Raw genomic sequence first — 24,581 nt, forward strand, 5'->3', positions numbered from 1 at the left:
AATATTGATTAGCTTTTGTTGTTGATTTTTTTTTAAAGGAAAATTGATAAGTCAGATCAACAACACAAAGTTGTTAATCACAACACTATGAATAAATTATGAAATAAACATAATAATTTTCTGGCAAACTCACCATGGTTTTTACAAATATATTAACTCTACGTAACAACAAATAAACCAACCCATTTTAAACATTTCTGCTCCTGCATGAGACTCATATTGCATTTCTCCCTGTGATTTCCGATTAGCAATCTAATAGTTTTGTTTCCAGTCCAGCCATGAATTTCCTAGTGAATTCTCTTTGCAGGAAAAGGAAAGGTAGTTCAGCAAAGGTAAATGTTCAATGTGTTGGGTTTTTTTCTGATAAGAACATCGGATGTCTCCATCTTCATAAGCAGGAGCCCACCTCCACACGTGGAATGCTAAGGAACGTTTGGGGTGCTCTGTAGCTGCCGGTGCGGCAATCACGGGGCTGCTCTCAAATACTCCTCCGGCGCCGGGGGGCTCGTGGCTGCCGGACCCCCGTGTGCAGGAGGTACTGGCGTGGTGTCAGGGGACGTGAGGGGCTGGTTCAGTGCCTGTTCCCCACTTGTCACGGTGTCCATGGGAGCTCGTGTCGGCGTTGCAAACGGGATGTTTCCTTAGGGCTGCTCTAGCAGGGACAAACCACTCCCCCCTGCCCGGCAGCTCCAGAGCACAGACATTGAGGGGCATTTAGTTCCCTGCTGGTACGTATACCAGCTTCAGCTCTGGCACAGTGGGGGGATCTGACAAGAAGAATGATGATGCTGAGTAAGTGAAAGGGTGCAAGAGAGCCAGTGCGGATGGTGCACAGGGTTTGCATCGCCTGCTTTGGAATAAACCCAACACACGAAGTAGTCACTGTTACAACACTCAGCCTTGGCACTTTTCTGCTTTTTTTTAGGTGGTGCTGTCTCCAGATTAGCATTTTTGGACAGGCCTTAGCTCTGAAGACACAACAGGGCACAAACCATTTTCTTTTTCAGGCGCTGTCATTTCCCCACAAGCAGCAGCAGCCTGCGCTTCGGTCTGACCCTTTCTGAGAGTGTTATGCCAGTTCCCCTCCATGCTCATCTCACTGTGTTTTCTGTTCTTTCTACAAGAGTTTTGAGCATTGCTCCAAGCCACCCATTTGATACTACAATATAGCACTCAGAAAGAGAAAATAGCATTGATTCAAGGCGAGGGAGAAAGCCAGTTTTGCAGTTTTATGTAACTCAGCGGAGCTCTGTAGTTATTTAGTTGCATTGAATAATTCAGTGGGGAGGCTGGCTGAAAAGCAACAGCCTCTTTGTTTCCTATGAAAGGTGATGCATGCTTGTGGGGCTTCAGCCATCTATCCAGCAACCAGCACGAACTCTTTTAGAAACGCACGCATTTATACATTCAGGGACTAACTCCCAGCACCCCTCCAGGCCCTCTGCCAAACCTTCGCATTTTCGCATTATAAGGCCAAATCCTGCTCACAGTTTTGTCAGCATCGCTCTACTGCTTTCAGCAGCCACCCCGGAGCCACACTGATGCAAATGGGTTTGCTATAATCTCCAGTGTTTCCCCAACCCAGCGCACGCCATCCTAAACCTTCTCCCCCACCTGGCCAGTCGCGCTCCCCTGCCTGCTGACCTGGCCCAAAGCTGAACCTCGAATATCCATCCCCAGTTCCGATCGGTCCCCAGGCAAGCACCAAAACATGTGTGACAGCTGCTGCTCCCCCCTGAGCCCTCACGCCGGACCCCGCCAGAAACCTCCCTGTCAACCTGCACCCCAGGCAAACGCCCCAGCAGCCTCCGCTCAGGCTAATTTCCCTCCCGCAAGAAACCTGACTACCACTGCTCCACGGTGAGGGGAACGACCCTCCTTGGGCACCTTTCTTTCTCTCATCAGTCTTCCCCATTTCCACACAGCTTACCCTTCCCTTGGAAATTAGGCATCATGCTAAGGAATAAAAACTGTTTAAAAACCTGTAGAGCATACCTGGTTTCCTCAGAGAGTTGCAACTAAAAAGCAAGGGGGTGGTGACACAAAATTACATGGGCATCATCCTTCTGGGGGCTCCTCTGCTAGCATTTGACACGGACCCGGTCGGAGGGATGCTGCTGCATCTGCACAAACTGCTGCAGTGAAGCCTCAGAGTTTCTGTCAGGCTGCTGGATGAAATCAGCTTCCTTGCTGGTATGCTCTGGCTCCTTTTCAGCTTCACACCAGCAGCCTGTCCTGCAGAGATTTGGAATTTGGAGGTTGCTTTGGTTTGTTTTTCTTTGAGTCAGTTGTGCTACTGTTTCTGCATTGCTGCTGGAGAAAAGGAGAAAAAAAAGAAAAAAAAAGAAAAAAAAGAAAAAAAGAAGAAGAAGCAGAAAATCAAAAAGAAACTCATGCAGGCTTTTACTGTCATGGTGCAGGAGGATGAGTAAACAATGCAGACAGCTAAAAAGATTGTGCTAAGTGGTGCAAGAGGCTAAAAGCTTTCCAATATGCCATTCTATTGTGTTTGCTTGAGTATTGTATATAGGCACATAAAAAGGGAACAGTTCAGCCTTAAGGCCACATTCATGAACTGAGGCGACTGTGTGAAGAACTCACGAATCTGTCCTGTGCTGCCAAGAAAATTTTCAATGAGAAATATGAGCTGATTTTTTTTTAAAAAAAAGTTTCTAGTCTCCAATTTACATTATTTCTCTAAGCACAACATTAAAAAAAGAAAAGGGTGTTCAAACCATGCTATTCAACATCTGCACATACATCTTTGAGCCTGCAATTTTAGATGTCTCCTTTTGAATTTCTATCTGCAAGGACAGCAAGGCCAGGATCCCCTTATTCTAGTCACAATAAAGAAATCATATTTGTTTTAAATACCAAATTACTTGATCTAAATGTGAGTGATCCCAACTGTGTAGGTACAACTCTGTTATGGCTGGTGTGGTGGTTTCAGCTAAATGGGAAGGGATCCAGGCCCTCGAACCATTTAAGACAGTGATCTGCCTTTGCACTGGGAACATACTGACAGCAGCCAGATGCCAAAAGCACAGCTGGAATTGAGAAATCACTAACTCTCAATGCGCCTCTCTGAACACTGAGCTGGGCTGTCAATGTATTATTTGTGTTTCTCGTGAAGAACTGATGTTTCAGACTGCTTCTTTGAGCTTCCCTGCCATGTATCACCATATCAATTTACCCATTAGTCTTAATATACCGAATTACCTTTATGGCTTCTCCTGTCAGTACAATATGGGTTTGGGATTTGTCTCAAATATTTGCTGGGTAAATGAAAATAGATAAAAGTAGATTTTTTTATTTTTTTTACTTTCTGTGTAGTCACAGCTACATCTCAGGGCACAGTTTCACTAAGCCTGGGTGCTGGAAAGGGAATGCTCGTGTTTGTCTGATCTTGCAGTCAGCTGGATCAGCCCACTGACCCAGCTGAAAAACAATCTGCTATTTTTCTAGGGCAAGTTTTCCACCAGATCAGCTTGCTGACCTGTTTGGTGGCATAGTCACGAGTACTGTGCCAACACAAGGGAGCAGGGGGACATGCATCTGCAAGATGAAGGGCAGCGCCATCTGTTTTGATTTCAGTCTGCATGTCAGTCTCTTAAGCCTCACCATGAAGGCAACGTTTACCATACACTTGCTGAACAACGCAGGTGCTGGCTAAGCACAGCTGTATTGTGCTTGAATCTGCATTTATAGTCAGCAGCCCTACACCACCTTCACTTCAGAGGATATACTCCAAACTTAGACTTGTCTGAGGGGAAACTCAGGCAATCTCTGTGCAAGGAGCAGCTTGTATGAAGGAAGAAGATATAGATCACCGCCAGTGCAATGTTGCTGAAAACATGTAATCGCTGTTTAATTTGACTTCTCAATTTTGGCAAGCTCTTGGAAATTCTCCAGACGTAAATGTCCTTCCTATTCTTATACCAAGAGAAAGCTGCTTCTCAATTTCAGGGAGACAAAACCTGGCACAGGAGGCTATGAAATACTATAGCGGAATTTTCTGTCTGACACAGAAACCGAAAACAATTCCTGCAGTGGTGCTGTAGTATGTCCACGTCATAAGATGACTGGGAAAACTGTTTGCACACCTGCCTGGGCATTTACAAAAATTTTGATGTCTCTTTAGAGTTTTGCTTGGAAGTTGGACATCTGTAATAGGCAGATGAGGCTTGAGGTTTGTCTCATCTAAATTCTCTCCCCTGTAAATTAGCCATGCAGTCTAAAACAAAATTCTTATATGGTCAGTGGGGAGAGATAGGAACCTCCAGAAGGCAAATCAGTCCATCCTAACACAGATATGCTGTGTAAGTGGGGTGAAGGGGCTGAAAATGCCCCTCTCCTTCTCCCTGCCCTGATGATAGAAGCAGCCAGAGCAACTGCCTTAAACTGAAGAAGGAAAGAAACTCCCCCGGGCTCACTAAAGGACTGATATGAACCAAAGAAAACACAGATTCATGAGGATGAGTGGGCTATGAGGGTAATCTAGCTATGCACAGGTCTGTCAGAAACTTGTGCAAGCCTATTTTCTTCTAACTTCTTGAGCTATTGTTTGCCTATGGAACTGGAAATCAGAGCATCCATAGGGTTGGAGGTCTGGTACAGGGTGTACTCAGGCCGCTGGGAAGTCCAGGGCCCATGCAGTTGTACCGGGCTGGGAAGCGGTGTCTCTGCTCTTGGGTGGGTGACTATTGTGGGGAGAGGAACCACATGGTGAGCAGGAGTGCAGAGAACCAAAGCCAGGGTAGAGTTTAGATCCTGCTCATGCTGAGGGTGTGCCAGGCACACTGGGTGACAAGCACAACCGCCTGATGGAGGTCCTGCAGTCTGCAGCACCTTAAAGTCTGGAAACGCTCTTCTGGCAGAGAGTGAGAGCATCAGGCTTTCAAGTCTATACGTATGTTGTACAAAGTCAGTTTGTCACTTGCTGGCTCCAGTCCGGGTAAGACATAAATCCTACCATGAGTACAATTTTAAACAGACGCTTCTGTTCAGACCAGATTGCAAGTGTGTGTAATTTGGGAACAGAAAACCTAAAGGCTGCATGCACTCAGCGCAGAAACAGCACCGTTTCCACGGCCCGTGTGTGCCACAGCTAACAGCAGTGGAGCCTGAGTGATGGAAATGGCTTTCTCCAGGCAGGGCAGGTTTGTTGCTATGCTATTTCCGAGCCCTCTGCTTACTTCTGTTACTGGAAATGACCTACGTTTCTTTCTAAATCTGTCTCTATTGATTAGCACTTAGTAAGTGGCTGCATGGCTTAATATAATGATGATAGCTCTCGCTCCTTTTGTTATTCCTGATGCGCAGAAGACTGTTCTTTCTTTTTTTAGTTGCAGAATGTTCTCATTAGCTCAGCTCAGCCTGTGCATACTTCACAGCCCAGGGTATTCGGGATTTTCTTTTGAAGTATTTTACATTGGCAACAAATAGAAAACAAAGTGCGTATTACTCATTTTGAATGAAGCTATGACTATCTACCAAAACATTAATGAGGTATGAAATATCACATAGTTCATCAATTTTTATTGCACTAGGTATTTTGTTGGCCATCTTTATTACAGAAAATGCTTGCTTTTCCCACAAGTGTATTAATTACACTTACAAATAGTTTTGTAAGTCGGTGCTTTGACTGAAAAATAAAGTTGATCTTTTATCAGAGGAGTCCATTAATACTTGCCTTCAAATGCATTCATTGCATATATCACATTATGCAGTCACTATTACCTGACAAGCTGCTGGATTCTCTCTCTACTGATTTCCTGACCGTGGCTTTACACTTTTTGTGATTATATCTCTAAATAACTTTTATTTAGCTCATGCATTCCAGCTCCCTTTCTGAGAAGAACTTGGTATCAGATGTCAATTATTGGTTACAGAAATTGATTCAGCCATTTTCTTCAGCACTTTCTACTAATTTTCATCCTAGTAAGAGAATTAGTTGAAAATATAAGTAAAATTATACGTAGTTACACAAGCAGTCAAAAGTAATTCTCCTCAATGTTTGTTGTATATGTTCAGTCAGATGCTCTGCGAGATGGTAACAATAGCTCCAGTGTAATTCTGTGGAAAGAGAGCATATGGACTATTATTGTATGCAACGCATCCAGTCATGTGATATTCATGTCCTAACCCTTTCCACAACAGCCCTCTAATGTCTGCATCACCACAGATCAGTATAAGTTATGGGTCTCCAGACCTAAACAGACAGTTTAGGTTCCTGTTGAGGTTTCTTGGGGAGCTCATCCACCCGCCTTTCCCAGGAGTGCTGCTGTACCTTTTGCCTCTGCCTCCAAACGCTGCAGCAGTGCCCGCCGCAGGTCTCCCAGCCACCAGCCACTGTCTGAGCCATACTGCCAAGGGGAAAATAGAAGTTTCCAGGTAACCACCGCTGTGGTCCTTTTCAAACTGGCAGAGCTATGGTGCAGTAGTGCCAAGCTCCTGATGGGGACACAGATAGACTCATTTCCCCACCCAGCAGTTCTGCAGTTGCTATTCCTTATTTTGGGACCCAGGAACATCAGTTTATGGTCCGAGTCTGGATCTCAAAGAGGTTGCAAAGAGCCGTTTCAGGTCCAGCATGGAGCCATCCCATCAGGCTGCCGCTCGAAGGTGTCTGACGACAACATCATGAATTTCAGGAGCCATCTTTGAGTCTCTGGCTCTTCCTACACAGTTCTGGCATGTCCTGAAATCAGCTCAGCTATCTCTCAGCTATTCATTACCAGCAGGAAATGAAAGCTGATCATTCACCTTCATCTCTCTAGTGAGAAAAAGACTTTAAACTGGTGCTGGCCCTGGGCGACTGAGTGGAGTAGCCCAGCAGATTGTAACAGTACTCCATCCTCTCCCATTGTACGAGGCTTCCGTTTGAAAACTTACAAGAAGCTCCTGCTTCAGGTAGCTGGGACTGGTGTCCAAGTCACTGTGACTATAGACAGAATTGATGATATAAACACCGTGGAGACAGAATATGCATCTGGAATTTACAGATTTACTGTCTTTACAGTGCATAAGTGAGGTCAGTTTTGCTTACACTGGTGCTGACTTACCAGGTCAGTTCTTGAATACTTATTTTTCAGAAGGCAATACTGGAGACCAGACGCCCTCCCCTGTGGCATGCAGTCTGCATACCAGCTGCTTTAACACATCCTACTTGTACTGAACACACTCAGGAAATCATGCTCTAACACTTTGGATGTCACAAGAAGTGTCACCTCAGTAACACTAATGCTGTCCCTGCCAGTAATAGCAATGCTAGGCCCTTTAAGAAAGCTAGACATCTGCTTCTCTAAGAGATGGATGAGAAAGATTACAAAAATTAGAAGATAATACTAACATAGACAGCTGATGCTGATTTAGCTGCAACATAACGACAATTTTTAGTCATCCTTCGAAGGATGCTAATCTTTATCTTGGCAGGCTGATAAATAAAACCACAATCACAGGATACACAAATGACTCATCCCGGAGGACTCCGCTTCTTCAGCGTCAGTGTGATGTTCCACCTCAAACACATAAATTAGAACGTCATTTAAGAGTCAGGAAAGGCTGGGGGTGGTATCCTCAGCTGTATGCTCCACTGCTCTCGCAACAGCCTCCCTCCCTCCCCTGTGTACAGTGTAACAGCTCCTATATTCTGCTCGTAGAACTGTAAGAGAAACACAACACAACTCAGTCACAGATGGAGGCTGTCATTTTGATAAACTGGCCAGAATTAAATCGTGCATGTACATTCAGGGAGAGATCCATTTTGAAAGAAGATGCTAAGAAAGTTCCCTTCCTTAACTTCACCCTGACATAAAATAAAAACAAACATCAACCCACATCCTTAATCTTAATATTTAAGCACTTTCCAATGAAAGACGTTTTTGTCTCATTTCACTCTGGTTTTGGTTGCTGCTTTTCATGAATAAAATGGGATGAATTATTACTAAAATGAGAGTCTTATGATTATAGTCGCAGGCTACGAGTCAGGAGATCTGTGTTCAGCTCTTCAACAGTTTCCTCAGTAGCTTTGGCCTCTGTTTGCCCTAGGAAAGAGCTAGTGATGTGCTTCCTTAGCTTACAGGATTGTAAGAACTTTTAAGATGTGAAAAAATCCTTTCAAGGTCTCTGCCCACAATGTCAAGTCTTTATGTGGCAAGACCCTTGATTTCACGAGGAAAGTTTTCACAAGCAAACCACTTTGGTCTGAAAAGGCAGGCCTATAACACAGAAATGAAAGGCAGAAACATGTATCCAAGAAAAAGGGAAAGCCTGTTGTTCTTTGACTGCGGCACAGATGTTCCCGGGGAGTTGGTCGATGGAAACATCATCAGCGATTCTACCACCAAAATCGAAGTCAAAGGTGAAGACAGGCCATGCTGTGATCAACACTGGGGAAATGTAGTTTATATACAGGGCCTATCCAGAAGATCTTTGGAGTCAGCATGGTGTAACATCATTGCCTGTCATTAATCTGATCAGTCAAGCCAAGACCTGCCACATATTTGGAGATACACGTTTCCCATGGGAACACGGCATCATGTACTCTTCCCTGGACATTATCTGTCCTTCATGCCTAGAAGAAGGCTGAATTGGGGTCAGCGCTCTAACTTCACTACATGCCCTTGCCCTCCAAGGTCTCACAGACCGACAAAGACACGTACACTGTCATGCAGGATCCCTTCTTGTCCATCCCTGCCTCGTCCCCTGCTGTATGCACAGTGGGTCTGCGCTGGCATCAAACAGCAGTTTCATGTAAAAGGTCTGGTGCATAAACCTTAACTACAGCTGATGTGAAGTAAAAAGTCACTGCACACTGTCCTACACAAACCAAACACTTAAAATTAGGGACCCAACAACCTGGGATTTTTCCTGCTTTCTATAGTATTCGTTCATTGTTGGTCAAATTGTTCTTTGAATAGATCTTCCAATAGAACTGCAAAAGGTCAGGAGCACTTTGATATAAAAAGTGCTGGATTTAAAGTCTGGCGATTGGATCAAATTTTGGGTAGTTAGGTCTAGTTACATTTCCAGCAGAAAATTTGACTAAATGAATGCTCTGTATGCATCTAAATCACTGTGACCACTCATCTTGCAAGCGAGCTCGAGGTAAGCATTCACTAGCATACTGATTGACACATGGCTCACCTAGGAGATGACATTTTCAGGTCATGGCCATGTACATACAAAAATGCCAGTTCCCAAATATATTACAGACTGAGCTTTTCCATAGTAATGTGACATGGAAACACCAAGTAGTTTTACTCATGCAATCCTGTCAATCTATTAACATTTACACTGCGGCACTGCCTAAAGGCTAGCCCATTCAGGGTCCCATTGTGCCAGGTGTGGTACAAATAAACGATGTCCTTCCTTAAAGCAGGTTGCAGTGTTTGGAGGCAGGGGAGATCTTGCTGCCTTCATTGCAGCATTACATGCTCCGTCTGACAATGTTCACCACTTTGTGGGAAGTTTGCAAGGAGAGAAACAAACACAGTCATCTAAAGCGGAAAGGGCTGCTGCTTATAAAAGCATCGCCAGTCAGAAAGGAGACAGCCCTGACAGTGAATTCTGGCTGCCTCGAGCTGTTGGAAACTTCTGAGAGGGCAGGCCGTGGCAGGAAATAAAAAAGCACATTGAATAAATCACTTGATGTTCTGATTAAGAGGCATGGGACTGTGTATCATGTGATAGTTAAAGCCATAAGCTCCAGCCTTGAAGATATTATTTGGTACATGAGCGGTCTGAATGGGCAGATGGTATTCATGAGCGGGATTACTATTTCTAGCAAAACAGGTCAAACCAAGTCACTTAGAAATGGAATTAAAATGTAAAGATCGTTATCTCTGAAGGTGTACGACTTTTTAAAAAGAGCTAATGAATAGGGCTCATTATAATTGCATCATTTTATACAAAAAAATCTTTCTCTGTACTAGAGAAATCTTTGCCTTTGTTTCTTTTCTGTCAGCTAACTACATGCACATTTTCCAGCATGAAATTTGCCTCCAGATAGGAATGGATCAGCTGGCTGGTACTGACCATAAGTATTCATTTTCCTAAACTACCCAATAAGGCCACAGGCTGCGTGACATCGTGTCATGAGTAAAAGCAAACGCTACAAATAAAGCATGGTTCACTTACAGCAATGCCTGCCTTTCTGAGCAGTACCCAGCCTCACTTTCCTATGGCATTTCTGTAAGCAGGCTCCTTGATGGGTGGCTGACAGCTCTGAGCCAGGGTTAGAGCAGACTGCACAGGCAGCTCAGGGTCGAGACTCTCTGCCCCGCAAAGGTACGGAATCATTAAAATCAACCCTGTGGCAGAGGTACAAGACTGGCATAGGGTTCACATTACTTCTTCTGGCAAGAAGGGGACAACTTTGCTACCTCTGGTTGTTGGCTGGTCTGGAGCAGAGGGTAGGAAGAGCCACTTTTGCAAACACAGGTTCCAGCGGCCCCTCAAAAAGCCCTGATCTCCCCACGCTGAGAAGGGGGAAGTGAGGGAGATCCCAGGGTAACAGTGAGAGCCAGGCAGCTGCTTACAGGGGCAGGACGACAAGCAGGTGCAAAGTCCCCATAAAGGACTGGAAGGTGTTTTGGAAAGGGCCTCAGGGAAGGAGGCATCCCTCTGCCTTTTCTATGTGAGCATCAGCCTTCTGGGACCATTTCCCACAGACCCATCCCCAGCATTTTTCTTTGCCATAAGACCCCCCTCAAACCCCAGCACGTTAGCAGAGTATTAACAGGAAAAACAGTATCTTGGTTGATTTTAATGGACATCAAACACAGTGGGAATTTCAAGTGCTCTGCTTTGTTTTCCTTGGTGCATGAGACCCTGCTCTGCTCCCCGCGTGTGGCTCAGTGCCTCTTCAGCCCCGGGCCAATCTCCAAATCTCCTCGGCACTGGAATCACCAGGCTCTGGAGGCAAGCCTGGGAAGTCTCACGGGAGCCCATGTCTTGTCCCAGAAGCCTGCAGACAGGTGCAGTGCCGGGTGCTGAGGGAAAGGCACTGCCGACCCCTGCCTCCCAGCACTGCTCTGGCAAGCTGGGCCAGCCCGGGCTGTTGAAGGAGGCAGGCAGCTCCCTCACCTCAGGCAGGGGAGGAAGCAGCAGGCAACAGACTGGCAAGCCGGAGCAGAAAGAGGCCACCAGCCTGGGACAGCTCTGCTCGCTTGTGAGAAACAGAGTGGCTCTTCTCTGCTCCTCCTGTGCCACTTGTGCATCAGCAGTCCTAGGAGCGTGAGGAAATTACACCTGGAGCTGCCACTGAGCCCGTAAAGGCTTGGGCAAGAAAACAGAGAGCGCCTTGCTCCGGTGGCTGTCGGAGGTATGGCGTGGAAAAGCCGTGGAGCTGCAGGAGAGCAGAGGTAGGGTAAAAGGAAGAGGTGAACACTTAAGGGAGTTGTCACAGAATTAATTACTGCTCAGAGAAGATGCTCATCATCAGGCAGCTCCTGTGTAAATTGTGATTTCAGCTGGGCCTTCAGAGACAGCGTCTGCAGCAGGGGTCAAAGTCACCCTTGTCAGAGGGTGGGCAGTGCTGTCCCTGTGCAGGGGATGGGCTGGTTAAGCAACACCAAGGGGACTCCGATTGCATTGGGTCATTTGTGTGGTGGGCACTGCACAAACTCACAGTAAGCCAATCTTTGCTCCAAGGGGCTTGTGCTGCAGATAGGCCCACTGGTAAAAAGTAGAAGGAGAGGGGAGACAACAGACCATCACAATTTTATCTGGGGGAGGAAAGGAAGTACAGGGGGAAACAAAGGTTGAAGGTGGTAAACCAGGGATGAAGGACAAGTGGAAGAACAGGCAGTGAAGCTGGCTGGAAGTGAGAGGACTGGGAAGAAGGGGTGGCAAAGCGTTTGGCTTGATAGCTGATCTGCAGAGGAGGTAACCAGGGACACAGTACAGTCCAAGCGCAATATGTCAGCTGGTTTTGCCTCCCCCCTTTTGCTTAAATGAATTCCCTGCATCAGCCAGCTACGCCCCTGGTGCCAGAGAGGCAGGGGCTGGTATGTGCAGAGCAGATGTTGTGCAGCATGACCCTGAAGAGAAAGGTTGTGTTAGATCAATATCACACCAATTTCTGTGCCAGAACATGCAAACAAACAACTACGTATGTTAGCTGATTGCTATATATAAAAGATACGACCTTGGTCCCAAAGTGGAGGTATAACTCATTCTGCTGTGATACTTTTATTCCAAGCCTCAGACTCTTCTGCAACTAATCAAAACGTGCTTTGTGTTTCTTCTACCCACGCCGACATATGAATTTAATGTGTGATTTTAACACTTATGAGAAATACCACACTGAGGCTTTTGGAAAGTAAAGCCGTGCATTTAACCACAAGAGGCATACCGCATAAGCAGGGCCCTTAGTGTGGCTCATGCAGCTGCAGGGGCCATGGAACATGGGGGCGGAGGCGCTGCTACCATTGACCTCTCATGGGCGCCTGTTGCGTCTCTGTGCTCAGTCTTTCAGCAAAGGTGGCAATTCCTGGCGGCACTTCTGCGGCGAGCATTGGCCAGTACCTGCTCTTTTTTAAGTTTCAGCTAAAGGACACTTATCGATTCTTTGTCTGTTGTGTCTTCCTATTTTTCTTTTCTTTCCTCTCCTTTCCTTTCCTTTTCTTTTCTTTTCTTTTTTAATAGGCTGGAAAGCAAGGTATGGAGAGCAAGAACTAGCCAAAGGAAATCAGTGACATTCCTTTTTGGTTCACGGAAACCCGAAAGGTTGCCACGTTGTCGGCAAATATGCAAACAACTGAATCTAAGCAGCCTCATTTGAAGTTGTAAACAGGATTTAAATGTTGCATCGGGCTTGTGACTTCTCTTTTGACTTCTACTATCCATAATTCATGATTTGTTGCATATGACTTGTCATTTAAATCATATGCGTTATTTCAGCTATGCAGTTGCCTGCTAGTGAATATATCTAAAACTGGTCTATGAAAAAAAGCTCCCTGAAATATGAGTAAAAAGAAACCCCTTTTGCAAATGTTGGTAGAAAATAAACAGAAGTAGGGTAAGTTTAACCAAAGGTATCTCTTGGCTTGGTGAAAGATTTGGAAATAGTTTATTTCCTTTTTCATTCACGTCCTGTCAAGCTATGCCAATTCACCCAGGGAGAGAGTAGGCACAAGAGACGCAAAGGTTATGTCTGATACAGATAAACTTCTCTTTTATCACATTATGTGGTCAGTTTCTGAGCTGTAATTTGAACCTTGGATCAAGTAAATGTAACAAAGACACAAAGCATTAGTCAGACAGTAGGCACAGGTCCTGAGATTCAGTTTCCAAACTTTCCAGTCTGTGGCGAGCATCAGATATCATAAGCCTCACATCTATTCTTTTAAAAGGATTCAGTTGTCTGAAGGGAACATAAGAATGCCAGTGACCAATTACAGTATGCAGGTAAGTAGGTTTGCTTGCTCTTTTTTGCTTCCTTCCTCCATTTACCAGATTTTATTGTAAATTCCAGATTGTCACTTCACAAGCACCTTTGTTTGACAGCCCCAAGCAAAGGAGCAGCACACGAAAGTTTGGCCCCAGCCTTTCAGAATGATAAAGAGTAGTTAGGGCTTTGCAGACTATATGCCCACCACCCAGGTGCGCCTTCTTTTAGACTGAGGTGTCATCACCACATCCTAATGCCGGAGTGATTCTGAGAGGCCTCAGTGTAAGTACACACCAGGCTCCATTCAGCCAGATGGCCAACATGCAAATGAAAGATAAATAAATGACAAACTGCTACAGCTTCAGCTTGCAGAGTGTCAGGTAACTCTTGGAAAGTGCTCAGTACTTTCCACTTCAGTTAATTTCCATGGAAGCTGAGAGATTTCGGCATGGCCAGAGTTGCCCCGTCGCTTTGTAATACTGAGCCCTAGAGAACGAGAAGAGCGAGGAGCTGCAGAGCCCCAGCACCGCAGGAGCTTTGCCTGTGCAACAGCTACACTCTCGGCAAACACGGCTCTGGCCCTGACTCCCACAGCCTGTTGTTTTTCTATGGCAGATAAATGGAGGTGGCAGGCACTCTAGCCTCTGAAGCATTACCGAAAAAAACAAAGCCATCTCTGTCTTGTTTAAGGTCTAAATTCTCATTTTTAAGCCTAACCATCCTGAGGAAAACCCTCCTTTCCTCCAGCACTCCACAGTGCTGGCAGTGTGTTAGCCTATAGACTGCTTATGGTATAGATATCACTATCGTGTCAAAGGTGACAAGTTTACTGGCATCTACTGTACACACAAAAGGAGAAATTTCTACTAAATATCTCTGCTTTTAATATCTGTACTAATTTATGCTAGCTGCTCAGGTTCCTTGAGAAGAGGTGCATTTATCAAAGCTGCTATATTTATTTTAGTGAAGATTTACTATTCATAGCAGCTGTGTACATGACAGCCTAACAGCCCAAACCGAGCACGAGAGGCAGCAAAAATAATTCTCCAGGCTGCCTTGCTCCAGCAGAACCCACATCCTCCTTTAGTCACTCCGATACTCAGTAGCTTTCTAATGCTGAGAAGCTGATCTGCCCCTCTGATGCAAGGGCAGGGAACAAAGTGGGCATTAATATGCAGCCACTGGCACTTAGGCAGTGGCCATAAGCAAAGCAGTCATCTTCAGAGGCGAGGCTGAAATGGAGATAAATGGAGATAATGACTGAACGCCATAGGGCCACATCCCGGTGCAAACCAGTTCTCTTCCTTGCCTGTGCTCCATATGATTTAGTATTTGTATAACAAAAGTGTCCAGTCAACACAACAACATGGATGTTCCTGAGTCAAGGACTCTGGCACGAGTTATTGCTCTCACCCCAAGTGTGGGCAGGCAAAGATGAAACCAAACCTACGATGACCGGAGTGAATTTTGTGCTTATATAATACTGTTTTTTTGGAAGGAATCATTCCAAGCGATACTCCTCTGACTGTATTATTTGTGCAGCGAGTCGGGAAGCCTTGCACACCACTTGTGATCCTCTGCCCACTTCTCCTTGGGATAAGTCTGTGTACGCATGTGGATATCGCACAACATTTTACAAATTGCTCTAGCTGCAGTCTCAGGGAAATATATCATTAACAGTTTTCCCAGTCTTGTTATTGACTTGGTTAAACATTAAGAGAATCATCCTTTTTTCGAAGTCCTCACAAAGTTCATAAAGTGTATGTAAGCACAAGGGGCAACTTTCTTCCCCTCAGCACACCAGGCTCCGGTCTTCAAGGATGCAGGTGATCAGTTGCAGACTCCTGAAATGTTGCTCCATTTGCACATGTGAACTAGAAATATTTAGCTCGTTGCTTTATGCAAAACTTCTAGAGCCCTTGGGCAACCCTTTTGTATGCCTACATAAACTCTCAGTGAGGAATGAGGGGCTTTGGGTATTATTTTTATGAACTATGTTTGTGCTTCTCCAGCTTCCTGTGTGCTGCTGGACAGGGGAGAGGTGGGAAAATAGTTAATCACTAGCCTTGACGAATGAAAGTGAATTGTGGGCAAACAGTACCCAAGGCAGGCTGGTATGAAATGATCTGTCAAGAACTGAATGGGCTGTTTTCCTGAGGGAAAAGACCATGGTGGAGATAACAGAAGGTCCGATAACAGAAACTTACAGTTTCAGTAATTAAAATTTTAAAAGGACATAGCATAGTAGGCAAAGATGCATAAGAAGAGGCACGTAGAAGGAGAAAAAACAACAAGATGTTTCCTGGGAAAAGCAAAGCCTGTTGCGTGGCTACTCCTGCATCTGTAGGCATAATCTGAATTTTGACTCAGCCCTCTAATCGAAGGACACTGCCAACTATGTCCAGTGAACTAACAAATGCTGGCTTGTTTTGAAGAGAGAGCCGCATCACTACAATTATTTCTGATAGCACTTCTTGCCTGGAAGGTATGTGCCTTAAAAAACAGACTCCTTGGCACGTCCATGGAAATGAGTAAGAGCTTGACTCACAGACCTTGCCTTGAGGGATCTGTTGGACCCATCCCGTTTGGAAGCTACATTGTCTTTTGCTTTAGGGTATATTTGGGGAGACTGTAAAAAAGGCTGGGATCTTGAGAAGGAACTGTGACAACTTCTTCCCTGAGGAAGAACCTATCATATGCTTTCAAATCTCATTATCATCCAGTTGCATTCCTCAAGTCTTCAGAAAATATTTTTCTGTATTGCGTGGCAATGTGAAAGGCTCATCGATTAACCACCCAAGGGATGAGAAAAATGAAACTTTGGGTGAAGCTACACGCCTTACGGCTTTGGCGCTAGCTGATCTCAGAACCATCAAAAGGGAATGGCATCTCCTCCCCTGCCCCAGCTTTCTCTTCCTTCCTCCTCTTCTGGCCCTGTGTTGCCAAGCCACTGGGCTGCCCCAGCTCCCTGACCAGTCACAGATTCACAAATTGGTAGGGGTTGGAAGGGACCTCTGGAGATCATCTAGTCCAACCGCCCTGCTAAAGCAGGATCACTTAGAGCAGGTTGCACAGGATTGTATCCAGGTGGGTTTTGAACATCTCCAGAGAAGGAGACTCCGTAACTTCTCTGGGCAGCCTGTGCCAGTGCTCGGTCACCCTCAAAGTGAAGAAGTTTTTCCTCATATTGAGATGAAACTTCCTGTGTTCCAGTTTGTGCCCATTGCCCCTTGTCCTGTCACTGGGCACCACTGAAAAGAGTCTGGCCCCATCCTCTAGACATCCACCCTTTAGATATTTATAAGTGTTGATGAGATCCCCTCTCAGACTTCTCTTCTCTGGACTAAACAGACCCAGCTTGCTCAGCCTTTCCTCATACGAGACATGCTCCAGTTCAGTAATCATCTGTGTAGCCCTCCGCAGGAGTCCCTCCAGTAGTTCCCTGTCTTTCTTGAACTGGGTAGCCCAGACCTGGACACAGAACTCCAGATGTGGCCTCACCAGGGCAGAGTAGAGGGGGAGGATAACCTCCTTTGACCTGCTGGCCACGGTCTTCTTAATGCACCCGAGGATACCATTGGCCACCTTGGCCACGAGGGCACATTGCTGGCTCATGCTCAACTTGTTGTCCACCAGGACTCCCAGGTCCTTCTCTGCAGAGTGTTCCCATAAGTAGCAGTGGGAAGAAGGGAGAGCTGGAGACTAGGCAGTGGGAGGGACGCAGAGAGGAAGGAAGACCTGTGCTTCTGCTGGCAGGGAGGTGTTGTAACAGCTTAGTCACAAAAGCAGCTTTGGGTGCTGAGAAATGTACAAAGGCATTGGTAAATGTACGAAATAAATAGTTGGGGTCATGGGGAAATCTCTTCTCTCTCTAGCTGCCATCAGTTGCCACACTCTAAAGCAGTATACAAGTTGTTGTGAGAGAGGTTTGACTTTCAAGCTGCGGGCTTCGTTTCAAGCCCAAGGTGATAAACCTCCATTAAATGATTTACCATTTGGAAACTGAAATCATGCCTTCAAGAGAGGAGGATGTTCTACTACCAAAAGACTGTACCACACATGCTTCCTGGTCCCAGCTCTGCTCTGACACACCACCAGTGGCAGCTGGATCCCCACAACGCCAGGGGTGCTGCCCCTGTTTTGCAAGGTGTGCACGAGCCACTCTCAGACCTGGTGAAAAATGCCAAGAAAGACTCTCCTTGCTTAAACATGACATATACTGAAGCCATATTTACAACTTGCTCAGAAAAAAAAAGTGTGAGGTTTCACAGGTAGTAATGAGGAAATACAATTAAAAATGCGTACTAAACCCAGAGAGAAAGCAGGTGCCTTTTTCATACAGTATGTCTTCCCAGCCATAAAACAGACAAGGCATCTGTCACTCAGAACAGAATAAAGTTGGAGGTAAAAACCAAACCAAAAAACCCCCATAAAGATCCATTTTACATCTAGAAAATGCAGGCAATAAAGTCATGACTCAACCTTAACAAGTTCATCTGCTATTTTGTGACTTATGCATTAAATTACATAATTCACAAATGTCCTAGTCTTTAGGATTTTACTAAAAGCTATTTGCTGAATTAGAGTCAGAGATAGCAAAATGAAGTGAAAAAGCAGGGCCTTTTAGAAACAGGGAAGCAATCAGCACTAATGGATTTATTGTGCAAAAGCCTACGTGGTTGAAAAACCACGCACGTACACACACATCTGGCTGCTTCAGCTGTTGGTAGTCATGAATATAGCTTGCTGATGTCAAACAAAAATCCATATCAATACAATCATTTATTTATTCATTTTTATAATGTAGCTCTCAAGGTATTAACCACAACTGTAGCAACAACAGAAAACAAACAGCTAGGTTTTCCAAGAGAAAGTTAAATTTGAACAAAAGTTAATCAAAGTCCACGGTGAACAACTTACCTAATAGATTGGCAGAGCTTACCTACTGAGTCACAGAGGCACCGCTCCAACATTTGCAATGACAAGAGCTGGGATATCCCTTCCAAAAGAAAGGAAAAGCTCTTTCCCTTTCTGATCCACAACTCCAGTCCCTGCATATAGGTCAGAAGTGTGCGTACTTTCATTACTGCATATACTCACCACATTCTCACACCAACAGCATATTTAAAGAAAACATAACCTTAGAGACACATAAGTACCAAATCTTTGTCTAAAAGACCATTGAAAAGAAAAGTTTTGAGGAGGGTCCAGGTGGTAAGTGGCTAGAAATCATCAGATAGACTCACCTTAGCTAAATAAGCTAAATCTCTGCCCAGCAATACAGACAAGCCAAACATTTGCTTGGTGCCTGCAAGGAAAAAGAACAATTAAGCTGAACTCTGGATGCAGGCACTTGGCTGTTGGGATGCAATGCCAGAGCTCAGAATTATTTATATCCCCTTCACTCCGTTCATTAGCACCTGGTACTTCTCCCGCTCTAAGGCTGTCCTCTCAGCCACACCAATTCTGATGGCTTCATCACTAGTTTCATAATATTAGATTATCTTTCATAAAAGCCCAGCTCTTGCATTTCTGTGGTCAACAAAGAAACTCCACTTCCCCTTTAAAATTACTCACATCCTCAGAGTTGCAGATCAAAGCACAGAAAACGAAAGTGCTAAAGTCTCAGAAAACAGAAGGCTAAAGAATAAATTATTATTTTGTATTTTCAGAAACACTATGGATTCTAAAGCAAATGTCATTATCTTCTACAGGGAGACTGATTCATGGCTTGTGGGGCCCTGGTATGATAAGCAGAAGTTTACGTAGCCTTCCTCCCCCAGCAATAAACAGGAGCTAAATAGTTCTCTGTATTCTGAGGCCAATTAACATCATGCACAACAGAGCAGGACTTCTCCACATAGCTGATGATACATGTCCATTTTCTAAAAAATGAGAATTTACCATAAATATCTATTTCCTTAAAAATGCCACATTCCTGAAGGAATTAGGTTAATTTACATGCCAAACTGTTAAACATTGTGTGCTTTAAAAATCTGCAGGGTTTCCATTTTTTGTTTGGATTTTTTTTTCCCCCCTATTTGCCAGCGCTGCTCAGCAGAGGCTATCAGGTGAAGGCTTCCAGAAGATTTCAACCTCTGGTTAGTGATTCTTAAATATAACACTCTATCTTTAAGAATTGTATTCCTTAAAAACCAAACCAAACCAAACAAAAAAACCCCCAAACCCAACAACCCCACCCCACCCCCTCCCCAAAAAAACCCAAAAAACAATCAAAACCACAGCTGGGTGGGAAAACCCTTGGGAAAAAAACAGTATATTTTGAAAATTAATGTTGAGGAATGATCCTGAATAACAGGTTTTAAAAGTAATGATTTCCAACTAATTTTAGAAATTCCTTACAGATTCCAGTGCTATTCCCTGATTAACTATGATCACACCATGAATAAACCAGGGAACGTTACAGAAAAAATGAGTAATAGATAGTCAACTTTAATGGGAAAATTGTATTTTCAGTGGTTTCTTTGTAAGGAAATGGATTAGAAACCTGTTTTGAAAGGACAAGTGAGATCATTTTACACATTTCTTTTTCTTCTAACTAGAGGAGCTGTGTGGAGGCATGTCTTGCAAGCGTGCAGCGTCTGGCTCTGATAACAACTCCAGGCACCCACAGAATTTGCCACTTTTAGATCAGTATGGTACATTTAACACAACAGGACGCATCAAATGAAAAGCAGGATATATTCATTTCAGCACAGAGCGGGTAGGTTGAGACAAGTTAAATGAAGCTATGATTCTATCCACAGTGCATTTTAATTCTGTGCTGTGCTTTGAATATAAAAGAAGAGCTAGCTTACCCAACATTTTTATAACAGTCTTCCTCATTAAGAATTTATTAACAATGTCATTGACACTGAAATCACAAGAAGGAGAGGGGAACACCCCCCACACACACCTCCCAGTCCATTTAAAAGCAGTAATTAGCTGGGCAATCTGATTATACACTCACAACAGCTGTTGCCTTCTTGGGGCTTCAGTGATCAGCTGTGGAAACAAATACACACTGAAACATATTAAAAGAAGGGACAAGGGTTTTTGTGATTAACCCCCCCCCCAAAAAAAACTCCTAAAAGGTGGAAAAATTCCATGAAGGTATGGAGTACATAAACTTGCACAGTCAAAATTGTGTTTAGTTTTCCTGAGGAGCATTTAAAATTTTGAAAATGTCTCCTGCTGCCACATGATTTACTTCCCTGACAAAGAACACCGAGCGCTTTCCTGAACCACAGCCATGTGGGGTTTTACTGCACACTGCAACTCTTTGTTTCATTTATAATTATCCGATAGGATTTGCAGCTTTGGCTTCTGTTCTCCCCGAAGACGACGGGAGCCATGTTACTGATTTCAAGGAGATACAAGTGTCAGCAGCTTTTCCATCCATAGCAAATACTTACATGCAAGAACTTGCCACCTTAGGCTCTGGTTACTTAGTTAAAAGTTCAGTGTGTAGGAAAATAGTAGATCTTTAACTACGCCTTGTTCCTGCTCCCAGTGAAGCCAGCCACTAATAACACTGACTGCAATTTCCCTTTTTGTCTTAAGCCATCAGCTCTCATGCCAGCACTACCCCTAGAGACAGCCAGGTACTGTTATAGGTCCTGTGCTACTGCCGAGATCGGGGGGGGGCTTTTTAACCCAGGTGGTTTCAAACCTGAGGTCCTCTGCAGGACAAGGAACTTCATTTTCCCTTGAATAACGGGTGACTGATTCAATTCCTTTGTACACCGTGCTTGAGGAAAAGCTGTAACTTCAGCCAAAACCAAACAGCCAGCTAGCGTAAATCACACAGTGCCAATACCGTATGCTGCTTTTAATGTCATTTGAAAAGTGGTCTGGTCATGCTATACTAGCTTTCGTGTCTTAGTTGGTGCAGGAGGTAGTTCCTCATAGATTGTTTCATGTCTGTTCCAGAGGGAACATGAGTCACCATAACAAGATCTAAGTCTACCTTCCTTCCCTTCCGATGATCACAGCTTCCAGGAAATCTTTTTCATGTCATCCCTTAGTAGTAACTGGAGATCGACCATGAAAAAATTCTGAAATCCCATCTCTTCTGGCAAGACTATACAGCTGGCAAGTCACATTTACTCCAAGCACCTCTAATTAACGAGCAGGGTTGGAATACAGTAAACATATTAGAAATTAAAATACGTTCCAAAATCACAGCCCTAACCACAGACCTAACTTCTGTGACAGCTTCCACAGTGAAGACGTGTCCGCTCACTCCTCATTCATCATGGAGAAGACAGAACTCCTGTTTGGTGTTCGAAAGAGCATTGTTTTGTCCCCAGTGTTAGGACCTCCAGCCTTTAAAAGCAAGCTTGTGAAGGAGTTTGACATTTACTGATATTATCTGATTTGTTACATAGTAACATCAGAGGCTTAGAGAGCTTGTCAATCTGTGGGGTTTTTTTAAACTCTTGGTTGTAAATTCTACAGGCTGAAAAATATTTAAGCAGTAGTTTTTTAATATAAAAAATTGCCGAATTGTTTTTGGAATGAAAGTGTAAGAGCTGAGTATACCATTTGGTTTCTTTTCAAACAGAGAACAGAAATCCCTGTGAGCACTGTTATACATTCTGTTCCTGACAGATTTAGCATCCCTGTCTAATAATGCAAACAAATATTTGGCTTTAATCTCTTTTACCTTCTGTTGCTCTACAGGTAACAAAGTTGGGTGTCTTCACTGGTACTGTATGAAATCTGCAAGTCTGTTTTTGCAAACCAGAAAGCAGCTAATTAGGATTTTGCTGCCTTTCATATTTGCTCGGAGTTTTCAATTCTGAATTTTCACTTTACTTGAAACCAAAGACCCTGTGATACACCTACTCTGTATGGGGAAAAGCCACAGACCGGCGCCCTGTAGATGACTGTCCTGATCCTGAGACTGCCTAGAACAACTGCCTCAACTCCAGTCCCATTATTTCTTGTTATTGGTGGAGAGGAAGGAGGCCTACATTTTATTCATAAGGGAAACAAACTAATCTAAAATGTGTCATAAACTGTTGCTGCTTTCTGTTGTGAAGATCTCAAGGTTATTACGGTTGTTTCACGAGCTCTGATAAAACTGCTTATGTTGGCATCATGCTTCTGTTACAAACTCAGCAGATTTTAGGGTTTGTTTTACAAACATACTTGCTTCCAATTGCCAGCCTGGTCAGTGAAATAGGATATTCTGCAAGTGCAACTTAAAAAAAAAAAAACAAAAAAACCAAGGAAAGATAGCATTTTGCAGTCAATCAAAAAAAAAGTATACACTTACTGGTGTGACAAATTTTGTCGTTTAAAAATCAAGTAGCTGTTCAAAGTAAAAAAGAATAACATCTATTCACAAGAGGGCTCAAAATTCTTTGGGACACTGAAGAGAGGAAAGCAGACATATTATTTTGTCAAGAAGACTGACTCCTGGTTGTGCCCAGTAATTTCTTGCCTGCGGAGGTGCCTTAGGACTGTTAGGTGTAAATGAAGAGGTGGGTGCACTGATAAGTCATGCTGTACGTTAATGTGTTAGACTGCACTTTCACCACTTCTCAGGTCAGTAATATGTGAACCCTACCTGGGTCATCTGAGACCACCATGGCAAATGAGACCACAGAAATTCCTCAGGCGGGCAGTTAATCTTGACATCTAAGTCAACCCCCCCAAGGTTTGAATCCAGAGCTGGCTAACAGCAGGAGCTCGGAGTGAACTCCTAACTGAGGTTTCTAGGAGGAAGATTAAAGCACAACTGCAGACAAAGACACTGCTAAGATACCAAGAGGAAATCTAGGCAGTAGGAAAGTCATTTTGAAGTGCAAAGTTTTCTGGACATTAAACCTTCACTAGAGTGAATATTTTAATATATCCCCTTGAACAATTTAGTATATCCCCTAACAAGGAGGAATAAAAATCGTAATGTTTTAGTAAAAAAAAAACCCACACAGTCACGGAACAGTTTTCAGTGAATGAAGCAATAAATAAACACCTGCTCCAGAGCTGGAAGCCTGTAATAGTGCAATCTCTCCTGGAGATTGCTATGTTATACTGTATAAAGGAAAAAAGAAAACAAGGAGGAAAGAGTTAGCACAAGATTTTATCAACCAGAGTTTCTAGAAGATTGTTGGTGAGATATGAAGACCTTTGACTGTGAATTGTTCCTTTAAGCCCAGCATGAGTAATGGGCACAATTCTGCTTTTCTGCATACCAACTAAACAGGAAGCCATTCACTTTGTTTCAGTTGACTGATCTAGACCACCTCTCCAGAGAGCAGGGGTCAATCAAATGTCAGTCACTATGTTTGCCTGCTGCTGTCAGTCCCAGAAGCAAAGTGTCATAGATGCTGAACTACCTGGAGAGCCACGGTCAGTAAAAACTGTTGAGTATTAAAGACACAAGAAGGTTGATCCTGGGATTTCACACTAGACAGGGGAGAGAGGGAGTACACTCCAGAGAGGCCAGTGAGAAGCAAAGATACAGATGTGTTGGTAACGGTCTTCCCACCAGGGCAGGGGCAGACTGACAGCAGAGTATAGAAGCTCATTTTGCAATAATCTATGAGCTCCCAGGCTTATCCTCACTGACCCACCAGGCAGTGGTTCCATGGTACTAGTCCATCACCAGAAGATCCAGCTGAAGACGTTCCTACACCCAGTCAGCCATCCCTTCTTCTCCTGTAGAAGGTGAAGCCATCTCACGAGTATAGGTTCGCTCAGACACAGTTCAGAGTTGAATCACATGAACAGTTGAATCAGCTGCAGCAGGGAGAGAGAGAAGATTTTCAGGCAGATTTGTCATCACGTTTGTAATATGAGGGTAAAAGCTACTCTGCAGTGTAACTCTGTGCAGCTCTAGAGTCTTCTTGTGTTGACGGTCACACTTGCCAAGCTAAGTCAAGACGAGTTCGCTTGGATAGCAGTTTATCTGAATTAGTGCTGCAATGAAAGCAAGCACCCCAGTGCTATCAATGAGCTTTCGTTCTTGAGCATGAAGTACCCTGTGAGGAGTACACATGTTTATTGAGGCTTAAGATTCCTCCTTTCTCTTCCTGGAAAGTATTTACTTCATCCACAGGCTTTGGACTCCATTTTTATTTAATGTAGCCTACTAACTCTTCAGGTTTTAGCGACTGCACAACACATGATAGATACTATTAAATGCGTTATGCCTAACAGCCTCAGCACTGTT

The 24,581-nt window shown here is 44.1% G+C and overlaps 1 long non-coding RNA gene across 1 annotated transcript; it reads right to left on the reverse strand.

Moving 5' to 3' along the window:
• Nucleotides 1-5,540: 5,540 nt before the first annotated feature.
• LOC142601294 (uncharacterized) lies at nt 5,541-24,401 on the reverse strand. Its single transcript, XR_012834895.1, has 5 exons — nt 24,015-24,401; nt 18,643-18,704; nt 18,339-18,447; nt 7,352-7,520; nt 5,541-6,075 (listed from the first exon to the last, which is right to left on the reverse strand). It is a non-coding gene; the product is annotated as an uncharacterized LOC142601294 (long non-coding RNA).
• Nucleotides 24,402-24,581: the final 180 nt, after the last annotated feature.

Source organism: Balearica regulorum, chromosome 3 (assembly GCF_011004875.1).
Source record: "Balearica regulorum gibbericeps isolate bBalReg1 chromosome 3, bBalReg1.pri, whole genome shotgun sequence".
Classification (NCBI taxonomy): domain Eukaryota; kingdom Metazoa; phylum Chordata; class Aves; order Gruiformes; family Gruidae; genus Balearica; species Balearica regulorum.